Source organism: Fistularia commersonii, chromosome 1 (genome assembly GCF_037954325.1).
Source record: "Fistularia commersonii isolate RoL2024-O1a breed Wild chromosome 1, RoL_Fcom_v1.0, whole genome shotgun sequence".
Taxonomy (NCBI): domain Eukaryota; kingdom Metazoa; phylum Chordata; class Actinopteri; order Syngnathiformes; family Fistulariidae; genus Fistularia; species Fistularia commersonii.
This window is the reverse complement of record NC_141284.1, coordinates 8,724,466-8,742,109: the sequence shown is the minus strand read 5'-3', so window position 1 is coordinate 8,742,109 and position 17,644 is coordinate 8,724,466. Positions and strand designations below refer to the sequence as shown.

General features: G+C 42.8%; 1 protein-coding gene and 1 long non-coding RNA gene across 5 annotated transcripts in view; one reads left to right on the top strand and one right to left on the bottom strand.

Annotated features, from left to right (window-relative positions):
- nlgn1 (neuroligin 1) overlaps window positions 1-17,644 on the bottom strand; it is a 245,531-nt gene that overhangs the window by 175,459 nt on the left and 52,428 nt on the right. The gene's annotated exons all lie outside the window — the stretch shown is intronic.
- On the top strand, window positions 8,305-16,025 carry LOC147237293 (uncharacterized). Its single transcript, XR_015106151.1, has 3 exons — window positions 8,305-8,455; window positions 13,871-13,909; window positions 15,863-16,025. It is a non-coding gene; the product is annotated as an uncharacterized LOC147237293 (long non-coding RNA).

Sequence of the window (17,644 nt, the reverse complement as noted above, 5' to 3'; positions counted from 1 at the left end):
TGGAGAGAGTTCTGGTCTACCTGTTTTGTTGAGAGCTTACTTTTTTCACCCTAGCAGGCTCTGCAACCACATGGCTATGTTGTTTACACGAGGGATCAGCCGATTGCTCTGAAGCCGGCCAGCATAGTGACTAGATCTGCGGACATTTCCGAAGAGATCTGGAGAGTGTCTTTATTGCTATCTCCAGTGACTTCAATCATGTCAGCATGGACAAAACTCTGCCAAATTTCACCAAGTATGTCAACTGCTCCACCAGGGAGGAGAGTAAACTGGACCTGCTATATGCTAACATGAAGGACGCAAATAGGTCAGACGATAACCTGGTACACCTCAGCGCCTCTAATGTGCCTCTGGTAAAAAGCCTGCTTGCAACCACAAGGACAGTGAGGAAATAGTCGGAAGAGGCTTATGAACTGCAACGGTGCTTTGAGATCACTGACTGCCAGGCACTATGTGAGCTAAATGGTGAGGAAATCAACGGTCTCACAGAGTGCATAACGCACTACATCAACTTCTTTGTCAACTCCATTGTCCCAGCGAAGCTTGTTCAGTGTTACCCAAAGAATAAGCCTTGGACAACAAAGGACATTAAAGTCCTCCTGAACATCAAGAAGAGGGCCCTCGGAATGGAGACAGGGAGGAGGTGAGAACCATCTAGCGACACCTAAAGCTGATGATCACAGAGGCCAAGGAGGAATGCAGTAGGTAACTGGAGAGGAAACTCCAGAAGAACAACACCAGAGAGGTCTGGAGAGGAATGAGGACCATCACTAGTTTTAGGTCAGCAGGAAAAAGAGGACAAACCATGGCTCAGAAGACCACCCATTAAGAGAAAAAAAGGTTTGGACCTTGTTTTCCCTTGCCCAGACACAGATCACCAAGGGGCAAAGGAAGGAAGTCAAAGGAACTTGTGGTGGACCTTTGAAAGACCAAGGAGCCAGTAACCCCTGCTTTTATCAAGAGAGTCAGTGTGGACATTGTGGCCGACTACAAGTATCTGGGGGTAGTCATTGATAACAAACTGGACTGGGGAAAGAACACAGAGACCCTGTAAAAGAAGGGCCAGAGACCCTTCTATCTGCTCAGGCGACTGAGGTCCTTCACCATCTTCAGGACCATGCTTAAAATGTTCTATAAGTCTTTGGTAGCCAGTGCTATCTTCTATACTGTGGTGTGCTGGAGCAGCAGGCTGAGGATAGCGAATGCCAATAGACTGAACAGGCTGAATTGTAAGGCCAGTGACATTGTGGGAGTTAAGTTCGACCCTCTGACGGTAGTGTCAGATCGGTGAACTCTTCACAAGGTAAAGGTGATCTTGGACATTGTGACTCAGCGCCAGACTAATACCACCGGGATGCACCACCGAGCACCATAGGAAATCATTCTTGACGGTATAACTCCTCACTCTGAGAGTCTGAAACTCGGCGTCAGTTGGCTGTCAGTGGAGTCATCATGTTCAAGAATTATCCGTATGTGCAGTAGTTCCATTGTCTTCTGTGCAATGAGTGTTTTACTGTACAACAACCCTAACTTATACACATATTTACTACATGTTATCATATGCATATACTTGTAAAAACACATGTTACATATATTTTTAAATACCTTTAGCTTTATTTTTATTTTTTTATTTTGATCTTTATTGTTTTTTTTTATTTTATTTTTATTATTTGCTTTATTTATTCTTTATTTCTATATAGAGCTCTATTTTGATTCTTTCCCACTTTACTCCCAGGAGCTGCCTTCAACAATAAGAAATTTCCTCTTGGGGGATCGATAAAGTATTCTGACTCTGATTCTGATTCTATCTCTTGAAAGAAAGGTCCAGCCAGGCAAGTGAAACTAAGTGGCCGGAGTCAGCCTACAGTCCAATAAGCATCAGTACCCCCGTCACTAAGACTAATTCAAGCAGCTTCTGAGAACAAGGGACAAAACCAGTCGCAGCCTGCTATAGAGAAGAAAATCGAAGGCCGCAGACCCCAGGTAAGGTGGCCAAAGTCCAGCAGCAAGAATGAGTAGGTAATGACTGATGTAGACCTACGTGTAATCCTGGTAGAGGATAGTGGAGAAGAAACTGGAGAGAATGGTGAACTGATATACTTGTATGGGGCAGAAAGGTCCAGAAAAGAAGAACAAAGGAAGGAAAAAACAACGCCTCCCTAGTTGAGAAGACCACAAAAGGACATAGGAAGGAAACGCCAATCCCTCCCTAGTCCAGGAGACCAGAGAAAATTGAGCACCATATCAGAGTGGAGGGATTTGGGGAAGCAATGAAAGTAATGATCAATGAAAGAGAGAGAGAGAGCAAAGAACTCCTGCAAGAAGGACTGGAGAGACATCTTGGAACTCGAAGGAGAGCAGAAAACCTCTGAATTTGACACAGGGAAAAGGAAAAGGAAAGAACATTCTTTTACAAGGATAGCTTCAGAATTTTCAAAGGCCTTTTTGAAAATGAAAAGAGCGGATCCCTTAAGGTGCCAAAGAGAGAGCTAGAGCACCACCTGTAGATGGCAGACTGAGATGAGCAAAAACTAGAACAAAGAGCACTGCCATTAGACATGATGCCAATTCCCCATCCAGGACACCAATTCAATGACACCCCCCTAAAGTGGTCTGAGATCAAAAACACAACGAGGAATACAAGGACAGCATCTGCACCAGAGCCAAATGGAGATCTTTACCAATTGTATTAGAACACTCCAAGTGTCTTGCGGTTCCAGAGATTAATGAAGACAGTATGGAAGAAACGAACCATCCTAAAAGCATGGCGAAGAGTAGAAAGGGTAGTGATTCACAAGGAGTATGCCTCAAACATCAACAAATCCATCTGCTGAATGTGGAAGGCAAAGTCTTTTTAGCATTGTTGCTCAAAGACTGACTTGTTACCTGAAACAAAACAACTTGAATTACATGTCGTTAAAGAAAACTGGGGCAACAAGTTTCTCAGGATGCCTTGAACACACAAGCATGATTTTGCATCAAATACAATCTGCAAAAAGGGAAACAAGAGACCTGCATGTTTTATTCCTTGATCTAGACAATGTTATTAAATCTGTCCCCATTCTATCACCTGAGCAGCCTTCAACCTGTTCAATGTTCCTGGCCCCATCACAAACCTTGTCAGAAGGTACATCCAAGATATGCAACAACCACAGAACACACAACATCGTGGAAGTCATTGGAAGTGGGCATTTTGGCAAGCTGCACCATATTCCATCTAGCCTTTACATTGACAATGGAGTTGGTCATCAGGGCATCTAGATGGATAGTAGAAAGGGAGCGGCACAGGGAGACGGGCTGTGATTCAAGTGTAGTCTTTACCTGCTGGGGAATTTTCCGAGCTAAAAACACTGTGTGGGGCCCTGTGATGGTCGAGGGGAGCCCCGACTCAAGGAGAGACGAGAAAGGAGCGAAGGTGGAAAAACTTCACCGGTCAAGACCGCAGCAGCAGAGGTAAGCTGTGTGCATGAGGGTGGGGACGTCAAAGGTAGGAATGTGACGCTTCGGCAGGAAGACAGCATGCTGCAGAGGGGCATGTGTGGGTCATCACCTGGCAGTCCTCCTGGGGACGGTGCCTATCCTTGCAAACCAGTGACACTTCTTTATCATCAAGTCCTGATTCAGGTGGTATGCAAGGAGTGACGGTACCATATTTGTTTCATTTTAGGTTGAAAGGCCTGACATACTTGATTTGTTATCTAAAGAGACACCGCAGTGATATCATTGTATTTTCTATTGAAGTAGCGTGACATTGTTTTGTTTGTTTTCTATTGAAGAGGTTGCCATCTTCTGTTTACCGCCCTTTGCCCCAACCCTGGGGTGAAATATTGAAGCTGTGGTGAGAGATACTAAATATTGAAACACAATTTTTGTTGCTTTAATTTACTTTACACAAGGGAACTAAATAAATAATCAATATATTGTTTTACAAAGTGAGCTACATCTCATGTGTGTTATTAACTTATTCAAGAGTTCATCTTGAGTTATTTGCTCTGGGTTGGGGTAATTGAGAGGAGAATTGAATCGGGGCGTGTCAGGGTTCACACCTGATCCCAACTATAATCGGCGCCAGCTGCAGCAAATGCCGCTAATGAAGATCCTTATAAAGGGCAGCGGCACGCTCTGCCTGGTGCCGGGGGATTGTGGTGCGCAGATCCCTGCCACGGCCGGACCCCATCCCTGCCACGGCCGGACCCCATCCCTGCCACGGCCGGACCCCATCCCTGCCACGGCCGGACCCCATCCCTGCCACGGCCGGACCCCATCCCTGCCATTGTGGCTCTCAGATCACTGCAGAGCCCTGCCACGACCGGACCCCATCCCTGCCATTGTGGCTCTCAGATCACTGCAGAGCCCTGCCACGACCGGACCCCATCCCTGCCACGACCGGACCCAGTCGGCCGGTGTAACCTCTGACCCCGTCTGCAACCCGTCCAGTCTGCCACCCTGCCTGGGGCCCGTCCCGTCTGCAACCCGTCCTGCCTGCAACCTGTCCCGTCCGCAGTCGCGTCTGCAACCCGTCTTGCCATTGTGGCTCTCAGATCACGACCGGACCCCATCCTTGCCATGACCGGACCCCTGGTGTAACCTCTGTCCCCTCCCTCGTTACGACCAGACCCAGTCGGCCGGTGTAACCTCTGACTCTGTCCTGGTGAGACCCAGCATCTTCATCCAGTCCCCCCTGCAACCTGTCCCGCTTGCAACCTGTCCTGCCATTTCAACGCAATAAAAGCGCTTTCAACCCATCCCTGCTCTGAAGTGTGATTCCCTGCTCGAGTCCGCCCCAGCGACTCGTGACAGGGCGAGGAGCTAGGACCTCTTTTGGGTTCTCCCAAACACGGGTGCTTTGCGGCTTCGTGGGTTTCCTCCCACATTCCAAAAACATGCAGCAGGTTAATTGGGAAAATTGCCCTGAATAAGTGAGTGAATGATTGTCTTTATGTGATTGACTGACCAGGGTGTACCTCTCCTGATGCCAGCTGTGAAAGAGTGCAGGATAAACAGCAGAAGATAGCAGACATACAGAACATGTCTAGATGAAAGGCAGGCTTAAATTATACAATAGCTTGAGTGAACATATAACCAGGTATATATCAAACTTCACACATCTTTAGCATTAATGTATTTCATTTCAAGCTAAGGGGCACAGTTAAATAGTTTAATTTTAGTCCTTTAAAATAGTCTTTTAATCTTAAACTTTTTTTGTCTTTGTTGTAGTTGATCTTTCCAGGGTGTGGCCTCTCACCCCATGGGACTAAGAGCAAAACGTGGTTAAGCCGGGTACATAGAGGCGATTCCGGATCTTCAAGGTTGTTGTTTGTTTCTATATTAAAATATTAAACTCCTCCACGTCTCCGCCTTAGTTTCCCCTTCAAAACGCCACATTGGTGACCCTGAACTGAGCATGTCCAACTCAGGGGAAATGTCTGAATCTACTTCAGCTACATTGTTTCATCTTGCTCAGCTTGCCCTGCCTGTTATGGCTGTCTGGCCGCCGGAGTTTTGGCAGAGCAACCCAACCGCTTGGTTCCACCTGCATGAAATTTTGTCGGAAGATGTCAGGTACTTCCTGGTTGTTGCAGTGCTGGACCAGCAGACCACGAGGTGGGTATACAGCTTTACATTCATGCTCAATTATTATCAACACACTATGAACAAATGATTACAATAATATTCATTAAGCCAAATCACTAAAGCCATAATAAGTGCATCAAGAGGGGATTGGGGTTGGTGTTGGTGCGTAACATGGGTGTGAACTAAGAGATTTGCTGTGCCCGGAAAAGCAGCCCCAAGAGTGAGACCGGGCCAAACATAGTTCTGTCTAGAAGCTTGTCTCACTGAGACCAGTGAATTGACCTACAGGAGTTATTCACAGCGTACATGTATAATTTCTATGAGTAGTACATGAAATAAGAAATACAAAAGTAAATAACAAAAATACCATAAAGATTATAAATTAATACATGATCAATTAATAAAATTAATCATTTAATTGAATAAGAAGAAGAAATAAAAATGTACAGAGTTAAATATAGAATGTGCAGAATCCAAAGGTTGTAGAGGACAAATAAGGCTCACAGCACGAGCAAAATGGGCGCAGACACAAGAGGAGCTAGCAAAAGGAATGCCGAAAGAAAAGCAGGAAAGAAAAGTTACAGAAAATAGATGACGGATACAGCAAAATGCAAGCAAGTGGGGGGTCCCCGCTCAATCTGAATCAAAAAAAGTTGTTACCATATTCAAACAATGCAGATGAAAAAGCTACAACAGATCAGCCTCAGCCAAACAGCCAACCCCTCAACTACAGTTAGCTAAGTTGCAATTAGATGATGCCATGCATAAAGCCACAAATGCTAAGAAAGCTCACAAAACCAGCCCTGAGATGGTGAAGCAGCCTCCCCCTCAGCCTCCAACACAAACAGAGCCCCGGTTGCAGTCTCAGCTTCCGGCCCCACCTCATGTGATACCTTCATACAACTTTTGGCCACCACAGCAACCACAACAATACTGGGGCGGCCCCAGAGCCGTTCATGGAGGAGGTGACGGAGGGGAAGAGGGAGAGGAGCTCTCTATTCACATCCACCACTGTATCATATATCTAAAAAACAAAATGAGCAAAGTCCGTGCTCAGACTAAACTCAACTGGCTTGAAGCTCTTCGTCTTGCTCTCTTACCAGAATGGAGTTCTGTCAGCTCTGTCACCAGGTTCACCCCTATGAGCATTTAACAGAGTGTCAGTTCCAGGAACCCAGTGCAGGCAGTATCACAAGTAAAGCTGATACTCCATTTTTGGCCTATAAACCATACTATGATCAAATGCTGCCTCAGGGCGGCACTGGCCCGTGTCTCCCCAAGCCTGCCTTGGGGGGGCACGGAGCAGTGTCTCCCTGAGCCGGTACCAAGCCTGAATAAACGCAGAGGGTTCCAACAGGAAGGGCATCCAGCGTAAAGCTTTTGCCAAAACCAAACATGCGAGTCAACCATAACAATATCAGACCGGATAGGTTGAGGACCAGGTTAACAACGACCATTGGTACTTATGACCTACAGTGTACCAGGGGAAATTGGGCAACTGTGGGTCGAAGAACAAGAACAAGAAGAAGAGGAGGAGGGCGTGTTTGGAAGCAGAGAGTGGAGGAAAGAAGAGAGCCCGCAGGTGGGTCGTGAATTTGAGGGGAAGGAGAAGTTCTGGAATGAATTAGATGAAGTGATGCAGAATATTCCCTGAAATGAGGGAGTAGTAATTGATGCAGATTTCAATGGACATGTTGGTGAAGGCAATAGACGGGATGAAGAAGTGATGGGCAGATTTGGTATAAGGATAGGAATGCAGAGGGACAGATGGTGGTAAATTTGCCAAAAGGATGGAAATGGCTGTAGTGAACACCTTTTTCCAGAAAAAACAGGAACATAGGGTAGTTACCCTATGTTCCTGTTTTTATAAGAGCGGAGGTAGGAGTCTGTAGGTAAACTACATCTTGCATAGGCGAGGTCACCTGAAAGAGATCAGTGGCTGCAAACTAGTTTTAGGTGAGAGTGCAGCCAGACAGCTTAGGATGGTGGTTTGTAGGATGTCTCTGGTGACAAGGAAGATCAAAAGGACAAAGGCAGATAAGAGGACAAAGTGGTGGAAGCTGAAAAGGGGGGAGTGTTGTGTGGTTTTCAGGGAGGAGTTGAGAAAGGGTGTGGGTGGTCAGAGTGAGCTTCCAGATGATTGGACAACAACAGCTAGTGTTATCAGGGTGACATGTAGGAGAGTACTTTGGGTGTCATCTGGAAGGAAAGTAGATAAGGAGACTTGGTGGTGGAATGAGGAAGTGCAGGAGTATATACAGAGAAAGCAGTTAGCAAAGAAGAAGTGGGATACTGAGAGGACTGAAGAGAACAGACAGGAGTACAGGGAGATACAACGTAAGGTAAAGATAGAGCTAGCAAAGGCAAAACAAAGGGCGTTCGATGACTTGTATGCTCGGTTGGATAGTAAGGAGGGTGAGCATGATCTATACATGTTGGCAAAAAAGAGAGATAATGATGGAAAGGATGTACGACAGGTCAGGGTGATTAAGGATAGAGTAGGAAATGTATCAACAGATGCTAGAGGAGTGATGGGAAGATGGAAAGAGTACTTTGAAGAGCTGATGAATGGGGAAAATTAAAGAGGCTAAAGTAGAGGAGGCGACTATTAATGATGGGATGAGCGACACTGGTGCGTCAGCACAGTGCCGAGAGCTCAAAAGTGACACCCCCTATCGGTGCGTGTACTGCTTTAAGAAAGAATCACATGACCGATACAGGAACTGTATCGTTTGGATGTGTCACGCCAAAGCGTGTTTATAAGGAAACAAACTGTATCAATGTGTCGTGGGTTTGTTGGATGGAGTTTTGCGTAATTATGGATTGTTCCAAGAGGTTTTCCCCAGTGTGGAATAATTTTGTTCTTGTGACACCAAACAAGGTAAATCTTTTTCTCCTTTGACCATTGTTTACTGTTATTTACTATTTTTTTACGTTGGTGCATTGCATTCACTTTAACAGTTTATCAAGTGAATGACCTGTGATACATATGATAGTCAGTTGAAGAGCCTTACAGTTGCTTTATTCATTTTATCTCGTAATTACGAAATTGTGATCTCGAAATCATGAGATAAGGTGTCTATTTTTTTAACAAGTGAATGCAATGCTCCACCTTAGTTTTGACTCTGTTCTGGTAAGAGGTTTGAATTGTTTTCAGATACATTAACTTTTTATGTTATTGTAGGTCAAGTGTCGACTCTGAAAGAGTATTTTCTAAGGCTGGGGAGCTGGTGTCTAAGAGGAGAAATTGCCTTTGAGTAAAGACACTCCACAAACTTTTGTTCCTCAATAAAAAAATCATAAACTAATAGCTTTTTTGTCTTTTATTTCATATGATTTAACAGTTAACAAAAATGTGTACATAATTTAAAAATTGTAACTGATTAGTTACTCAAATTTGCCATATTTTACAAACCAACTCAGTTCAGCATTTACACAAACAAGGAATTTCTTTACCTGCAATGATTTTATAACTACTGCAGGAGTCACTATTGGGTGACCAACACAGTATCAATACAGTGCCGACACAGTTTGTGTTGTGTGTCAATACACTCCTTGAGGTATCATTGTCCCATCACAAGTGACTATTGTAGACCACTATGTAGCACAAATTAGTAAAAGTGAAGTGAGGACGGCTTTGAAGAGGATGAAGAGTGGAAAAGCAGTTGGTCCTGATGATGGCAGCGGTAGATTTTATGACGAAATTATTCAACAGGATCTTAGAGAGTGAGAAGATGCCAGAAGAATGGACACGAATTGTGATGGTGCCCATTTTTAAGAATAAAGGGGATGTGCAGAATTGCGGCATCTATAGAGGGATAAAGTTGATGAGCCATACAATGAAATTATGGGAAAGAGTAGTGGAAACTAGACTGAGAGCAGAAGTCAGCATTTGTAAACAGCAGTGTGGCTTCATGCCTAGGAAGAGTGCTACAGATGCAGTATTTGCTTTGAGAATGCTAATAGAGAAGTACAGAGAAGGCCAGAGGGAGCTGTGTTGTGTTTTTGTAAACCTAGAAAAAGCATATGACAGGTTGCCAAGAGAGGAATTCTGGTATTGTATGAGGAAATCTTGAGTGGCAGAGAAGTATATTAGACTGGTGCAGGACATGTATGTTAACTGTGAGACAGTGGTGCGGTGTGCTGTAGTGGTAACAGAGAAGTTCAAGATGGAGGTTGGACTTTGAGCTCTGAGCCCCTTCTTGCTGACACATGAGGTTAGACAGGAATCTCCATGGACCATGATGTTTGCAGATGACATTGTGATCTATAGTGAGAGCAGACAACAAGTTGAGGACAATCTAGAGAGATGGAGGTATGCTCTAGAAAGGAGAGGAATGAAAATTAGTCGCAGCAAAATAGAATATATGTGTGTGAATGAGAGGAACTCAGGTGGAACGGTGAGGCTACAGGGAGTGGAGATCAAGAAATTGGAGGATTTCAGGTACTTGGGGTCAACAGTCCAGAGCAACGGAGAGTGTGGAACAGTGGTGAAGAGACGGGTCCAAGCAAGTTGGAATGGGTGGATAAAAGTGTTGGGGGTACTATGTGATAGAAGGCTATCGGCCAGAATGAAAGGAAAGGTGTACGAGACAGTGGTGAGACCAGCGATGCTGTACTGTTACAATAACAAAAAGACAGGAGGCAGAACTAGAGGTTGCAGAGATGAAGATGTTGAGGTTCTCTTTGGGAGTGACAAGGATGGATAGGATCAGGAATGAGTCTGTCAGAAGAACAGCACATGTTATATGTTTTGGAGAGAAGGTCAGAGAAGCCTGACTGAGATGTTTCGGTCATGTACGAAGGAGGGATAGAGAATATATTGGTAGACAGATGCTGGAATTGGAGCTGCCAGGCAAGAGGTCTCGAGGAAGACCAAAGAGAAGATTTATGGACGTAGTGAGAGAGGATATGAAGGTAGTTGGTGTGAAAGAGGAGGATACAGACAATAGGGTTAGATGGAGAGAGTTGATTTGCTGTGGCGACCCCTGAAGGGAAAAGCCGAAAGAAGAAGAAGAAACCATACTATGATCAGCTATTGGCTCTTGTCTCAGCTTTCTCTAAACATGTCTTTTAAGCAAAAGGGGGTGGAACGGTGGGAGCGCCTCAAGTAGCAGAGTGGGTCCTGAAGGTGACCAAACAGAGTTGGTCTGAACCAAGGTGGATAGGACCCTATAAGGTGGTAGAAAGAAGATCTCAGGCTGTCCGCTTACAGGAAAAAGGAAACGTCTGGTTTCACTGGTCTCATTGTGCAGCCACAGATCCTCCCAGTTGGACACTGGGCGAATTCATAATGTCACACTCTGAATGGCAGTAACAGAAATGCTTAGAAAAAACAAACAAACAAACAGACAAAAAAGGGAACGTTTTAATAATTTATTCCATGTTACTTTTGAGTTTGTCCTGTATTACCATAAGGTCAAAAAGGTCAAAAGGTTTAAACCACAGCGGTGGCACTTAAAGACGCTGAGTGGAGAAGAACATTGAAAAGAGTGTGCATTGCACGTCAGAAACTGCCATACTTGACCGCAATAGAGGGCCTCATGTAAAGAACATGATTGTAGAGAAATGGATACCAAGTCTGTAGATGATAAAGAAAAACAAGTATGTACTGAGGGTTCTTTAGATAGAGGAGGTGTGTGTGTGCTGTGAACATGACGACTTTTGAGTTGTATCCCCCGTTCTGAGGAACCCAAAAGATGTCAGGAGACAGATAACAACAGGTCAATCGGCAGGAGCAACATATTTGGAGAAGACAAAACAACTGTCAACGAACAATGAGAAAAAGACACCTACAACCGCATATTTTATTCTATGTGTTATAAAAACAATGTGTCAGGGAAACAGAGCCAGTCTGACTTCATGAACTCACAGACTTTATTGCTTGTCAGGGAATAGAAGATCGGACCCTTAGCTCTGTATACTTTGCCTCATTATCAACCCATCTAAGCGCCTGTTTCATCTGTCGGCAATTGATTTCTTGGGGCAACACATTTCGTTGCCATCGAAAGAACAGATGGTGACTGAATCCCCTCGCCAGGCATCGGTCAAGGCATTACAGGAGTTCTTGGGCATGGTTAATTTTTACAATCAGTTTCTCCCTCAGTTCCTCCCTCAGGCTGCCTCCCTCAAGCCACTTTGCAGGGCTTTACGATCCTGATGGGCTAAGGATGTGGGTGTCTGGACTCCGGAGCAGGTTCGGGCTTAAACAGGGCCAAGCAGGCCCTGGCTAACATGGCCCTCCTTGTCCATTCCGCGCCCAGAGCGCCCATAGCATTGATGACTGATGTGTCTGATGTTGTCATGGGGGCTGTGGTTAAGCAGCGGGCAGCTAATGTCTGGCAGCCCCTTGGGTACTTTAGCTGCAAATTATGGGACAGCCCAGTGAAATGGACGTCCTCTCACTTTTGTCATGACACATTTGCCTCAAGCTGGAAGATGTGGCTGTGCAAGACGGTAGCTCCGCCCTTCTCTGCGACGACTCTACCAGCCGGCCCCGCCCGGTGGTTCCCTTGGCCTGGGGGCGTCAAGTATGGGGTCCGGCCGTTGGTGAAACTTGTTTGTGCCACATTTGTCTGGCCTAGCATTCATCAAGCTGTCAAGAAGTGGGCGTCCGCTTCTATGGCATTCCAGCACACCAACGTTCATCGGCACGTCAGGGCAACCCTTGAGCAACCACATCCATGCCAACCTGGTGGACCCCCTACCTCCTTCGCAGGATTTTATGCACCTGCTCACCATGGTTGATCAAACCATCAGGTGGTCGGCGGTGGTCCCATTGTCCTCCACGACTACCGGGGATGTGTCTCAGCCTTTTCTGTCTTCTTAGGCTACCCATTTCAGCACCCCGTCCAACTTTACTTCAGACAGGGGTCTGAAGTTTGTCTCAGCACTCTGGTCGCGCTGGCAGGGTTTTTGGGGGTGACGGTGCACCGTACGACGGTGTACCACCATCAGGCTAACAGCTTGTGTGAGCAGTTTCACCATCATTTCGTGTTCATTAGGCATGACGCTCACTGCTCACCTCTGCAGCTCCTATACGATGGACTGTTCAGGGTACTTGAGGCAGGCCCTAACAGGTTTGTGATGAAAGTGGGCGGCCTTAGGGAGCACATTACGCTGCATCAGGGTCCCTTCTGGGTGTCTGGGGGTGGAGGGGCTGTGTGACGGACACTAAAGTGTATGGCCTCACACCCCACGGACGAAGAACTGGAGGGGCGTAGTTAAGCCGCGTACATATCGCCGATGCCAGAGGTCATTGTTTCCGTATTAAAATGTTAAACTCCATGCCTCCACCATTATTTTCTCATCAAAACACCACAAAGGGGAGATAAAAAAATATGATTATTACTTCATTTTTAATTATGATTATTACTTTTTTTTTGTTGGCATTTAACAATAACTTACTTATTTCCGTGGGGCTTTTTCAAAGCTATTCCAGCAGGAGTCAGATTTTTTTTAAACAAATAGAGATCTTGTTCAAATGCATACATTTTCATCATTTTTCTTCATTTCTCAATTTTGTCATTTGACTGATTAATTGGATCTACTATATATTTAAAATATCCATCCATCTATTTTCCTACCACTTATCCATCATGGTTGCGGTTTTTCAAATGTGTAAAAAAATAATACCAAAGCATGAATACCAATAAAATGAGTATAGACTATAATTTTATGACTATCTACCTTTATAGGCCTGGGGGACACTGGTTAGAAAGGAATCAGATAACTAATTTGGAACTAAAGAGAACTCATTTGGACTTTGTGTTACAGTAGCAAAGTGCAGCAACAGAAACAATTTAATTTATTATACTTTATTCATCCCTCACGCGAAATTCCTCTCTGTTAGATTCCGCCAAGGGGACCTTTCTGAGTGGAGTTTGCACGTTGTCTCTGTGGTTCTCCAGTTTCCTCAAACAGTCAAAAAACATGCTGCTGGTTATTTGGAAAAAAAAGGGAAAAATTCTCTGTTGCTGTATTTGAGTGGCTTTCCTGCCTTAGCAGTAATCTCACTCAGCATGTAGCCATTTTTCGACTGCTGCATCACTCTCTTTGCTTGCTTTCTTGAAAAAATCTTGCTGCCTCAGTATTAAGATTGTAGACCCGGTCATCTTGCTCGTCTCCTTTGTATTTTGCATACTCCCCAGCATGTCTAGTTGTGTAATGGCGTCTGATGTTGTACTCTGTGCACCACAACTTTATTCATACATATTAGACACGTTGGGATGACCCTGTCCTCAATACTTCTTCCGAAAGCGTCTGTGCTCATCGCTAACCTTTCTCTTCATTGCAGGGTCTGAAAAAGACATGACTGGGGGATGACTATGCCGAGGTAACAGGATATATTTCCCCTTCATTCGGTGACAGTCCCGAAACACATTACAAGTGACCATCATTGCTTATTCGTGACATTGTTACTAGCCTGAGCTATGGTAGCCCACAAGTGTTAGAAAATATAAAAGGCCCAAGGCAATGACTCATGCAGGTGCATGTGAGAAAAAATGTGTGGGCCACACCAACACCAAGCTTTGATTTCAGGTAGGGGGCCCCAAAATATCAACTGGCCCCCAGGCCGGAAATCTTAGACCCTTCCTTCAGACGAACAAATAAAATTGAGTTTGAATTATATTGCACATGACAAGCTGTCAGTTCAAAAAAGTTTTTTTTTTTTTTTTTTTTTTTTTTAATTTTAAGTCATTCTTTTACCAGATGGACTATTTACCTTCATGGCCATCAATCACAGGACATTGCTGCAACAGTCATGAAGCCACACAAAATCAAACAAGCCTAATGATCAAAAAAAGAAATGCCAAAACCTCATAAATAATAGCTTGGAGAGAAAATGAAATGATGAGAAAAGCTGTTACTTTTTATCATGCCATATCAGTAGACGTCTCAAACTATATGTTATGTCTGAAATACAGTATTAAAAATAAAAATAAAATTAAGTATTATTAAAAATAGTATTAAAAATGAAGTATTTCCCTGTGAGGTGAGAATCATGATTTAATTTATTTTTTGAAAGTTAGTTAATCTTAAGAGACATGGACAATGTTATATTTGTACCTATGGCAGTTTGTAAAGTGGCCATTGTTTCAATTTGTGCAACAAGAATAGTTGTTGTCGGCTCTGTGCCAAGGATAGAATGTCCTTCATTTAATATTTAGTAAAGGAAAAACAATAAGCCACTTATTTATGGTAACACAGGGCCATGAATATATATGAGCAGCTATCAAACCAGTCACCTTGAGCAGACTCTGATGTGCAATTGTGAGAGTGATACTCTGATTACAGATTTGGAGAATAAAATTTATGGTTATAAAGTACTCAAAAATGACAATGGACATTCTCTATCCCTTTTGTCACTTGTACAAGATAATAAATAATTAAAAATAAACACAAAAAAATGTGCAAAATTTCAACAAATCAAGGCATATTTCTCAATTCAGGAAGAAAATAGAATATTTCTTCTTCCAAGTGAAATAGTCATGTTTGTCTAGAGCATTCATTCTGCAGAGAGGAAAAATACACCAAATCCACAAAAATAAGAAAGCATCAAATTATAACATATAATGGATTTATATTGAGCTCAATGGAGCCTATGCACATCGATCTTTTTAGTTCTAATTGTCTTATAAAATATTTTTTGTGACCCACAAGCATTATAGAAAGGTGTTAGTGACTCAGTAGATGTATCTGCTGCTAGATATATATATGGTTATGTACCATCATTAAAATGTCATAATTCATTGAAAGTGGAAGTATGCTTTTAATACATTTTGAAAGATCATATTTTACTGATGTGGTAAAATCTGTTTTAAACTTTTCTTTTTTAAATCAGTATAACCATAGCAATAACCTCAAACATTTTCACATTGAATGAATGAATAATGAATCATTGTTTCTAAATTGTTTAACATATTAAGTGCTTGTATAACATTATTCATCATTATTTAAAGGCTAGGCTGCCTAAACTCACAAAAGGCTTCTAATTTGTTAAGTACATTCTAACAAGAGGTTTCCAACACTCAAGACAACTTCATCTTAGAAACAAACACATATACACAATCATGCACACACACAATCACACAAGACTACAGAACAAATTTGAGAGAAATCACACAGGATTTTTTTAAGAAATTACTTGATGACTCTTTTTTTTCCCAAAAAAGTAATTGAGATGTATATCTATTTACATGGAACCAAACATTGTGTTTGTGTGTGTGTGTGTGTGTGTGTGTGTGTGTGTGTGTGTGTGTGGAACCTCCTTCATCTACACTTTAAGTGGGACAAAGCCAGAAGAAAAAGGGAGACCACCAAAGTAGAAGAAAAGTTCAATGTGCAAGTTAGTCCAAAGGTCAAAAGATTGAGATGGATGGATACTTTAGAGAAGAAGCAAACCAGTGCAAGGACAGTAGGAATGATAAAGAAACAGTGAAAAGAAAATTCAGCACATGTGATGCTGCCTCCAAACTGACGTAAGTCACATCTACAATAATGCTTTCTATAGGGGGTTACCCTGGTGACAGACTGTTTATTTATTCATACAAGGTTCACCAGCACCAGTGGGTGAATGAAGAATGAAGAGTATAAACAGTTTGATGAAATAGGCTGTGCAAGTGACAAACAGAGCATGTTTTTAACAAGAATAAATGTTTACAAAAAGTTATACTCCATTCTTATTGTTCCTTTTTTGTAAAGAACATAAAAGAAATTACACCATACTATGATTAAACTCCATTGATGACGTATCAACTGTTTCAGAAAAGGTTGGCAGATGGGCATGGTGGTGTGGTGGCTCAGAGCAAGAAGGAACCTGGTTTGCTCCCCACAGGGCACATTTAGTTTGGAGTATGCCTGTTTACCACTAACTGTGTGGAGAACGGTTAACTGGAATGGTTAACTGTGGTGAATTTTAAGGAAGCGTTTTCCTCTTCAAGACTGCTTATTCTGTAACATAATCCAAATTAAATAGCAAAATATATTTAAGATTTAAATTTCAAAACATACACTGGAAAATTGTTATCAAATTTCAATTAGAAATTCAAATTTGAAAATTGAAAAGCATTAGCAGAAATGCTTTTCTTATTTTCAAAATGTAGCAGCATATTTTGACTCATAACTAAAAATGCGTAATAAGTAATCCTAACTGCATTTTCACCTTTTTCTTGACACAATTAGAAAGAAAACGAGAATACCACTGCTTTCTCTTTTTCATGTCCCACTGTACGAAACAGGTATCAAAATTCAATTTGGATTTGCAATCCGGAGTAACGCAGAAGAGTGACTTCAATATTCTTCCTTCCAGCTTATTTGGGCACTGGAATACGGTGCAACCTCAGCTGTTCACCTACAGGCTGATTGCTGATACTTGCTAGCATGGCACTCCCAAATGCTGTCACACAAATCTTACAGTTACAGGACCAGCTGGATTGCAGACAATTTGTGAAATTGGATGCCCGTGACAGACTTATGCAGATGATAGAGCTTGACTAAATACCCTGCCCTAACAGACACAGTTTGCAACGATGATGCCCGAGAGCCTCTTCCCACTACTCGATGCAGTGGTGCCTGGAAGGGGAGGTCCAACCATCAGCATTCCTTTTGATATAAACAAATATGTACATATAGATATTTAAAAAAAAACAATTCCAATGAAGATGGCATATTGTGTAAAATGTAAATAAAAATAGAATACAATGATTTGCAAATCCCTTTGAACCCATATTCAGTTGAATACAATCCAAATACATTATCTTCAATGTTTAAACAAATAAAAGTTATTGTTTTTTTGGAAATATTCATTTATTTTGAATTTGATGCCTGCAACACATTCCAAATAAGCTGGGATAGTGGCATTTTGATGTCAATGTTAAATCACCTTTCCTTTTAACAACATCCAATAAGCATTTTGGAACTGAAGGCACTTCATTGTTTTAGCTTTGTAAGTGGAATTCTTTCTAGTTCTTGCTTCATGTCCGTGGGAACTATTACATTTTACCCCTCCTTGAGCTGCCACCTTATCGTGGTGGAGGGTTTTGCATGTCCCAGTGATCCTAGAAGCTAT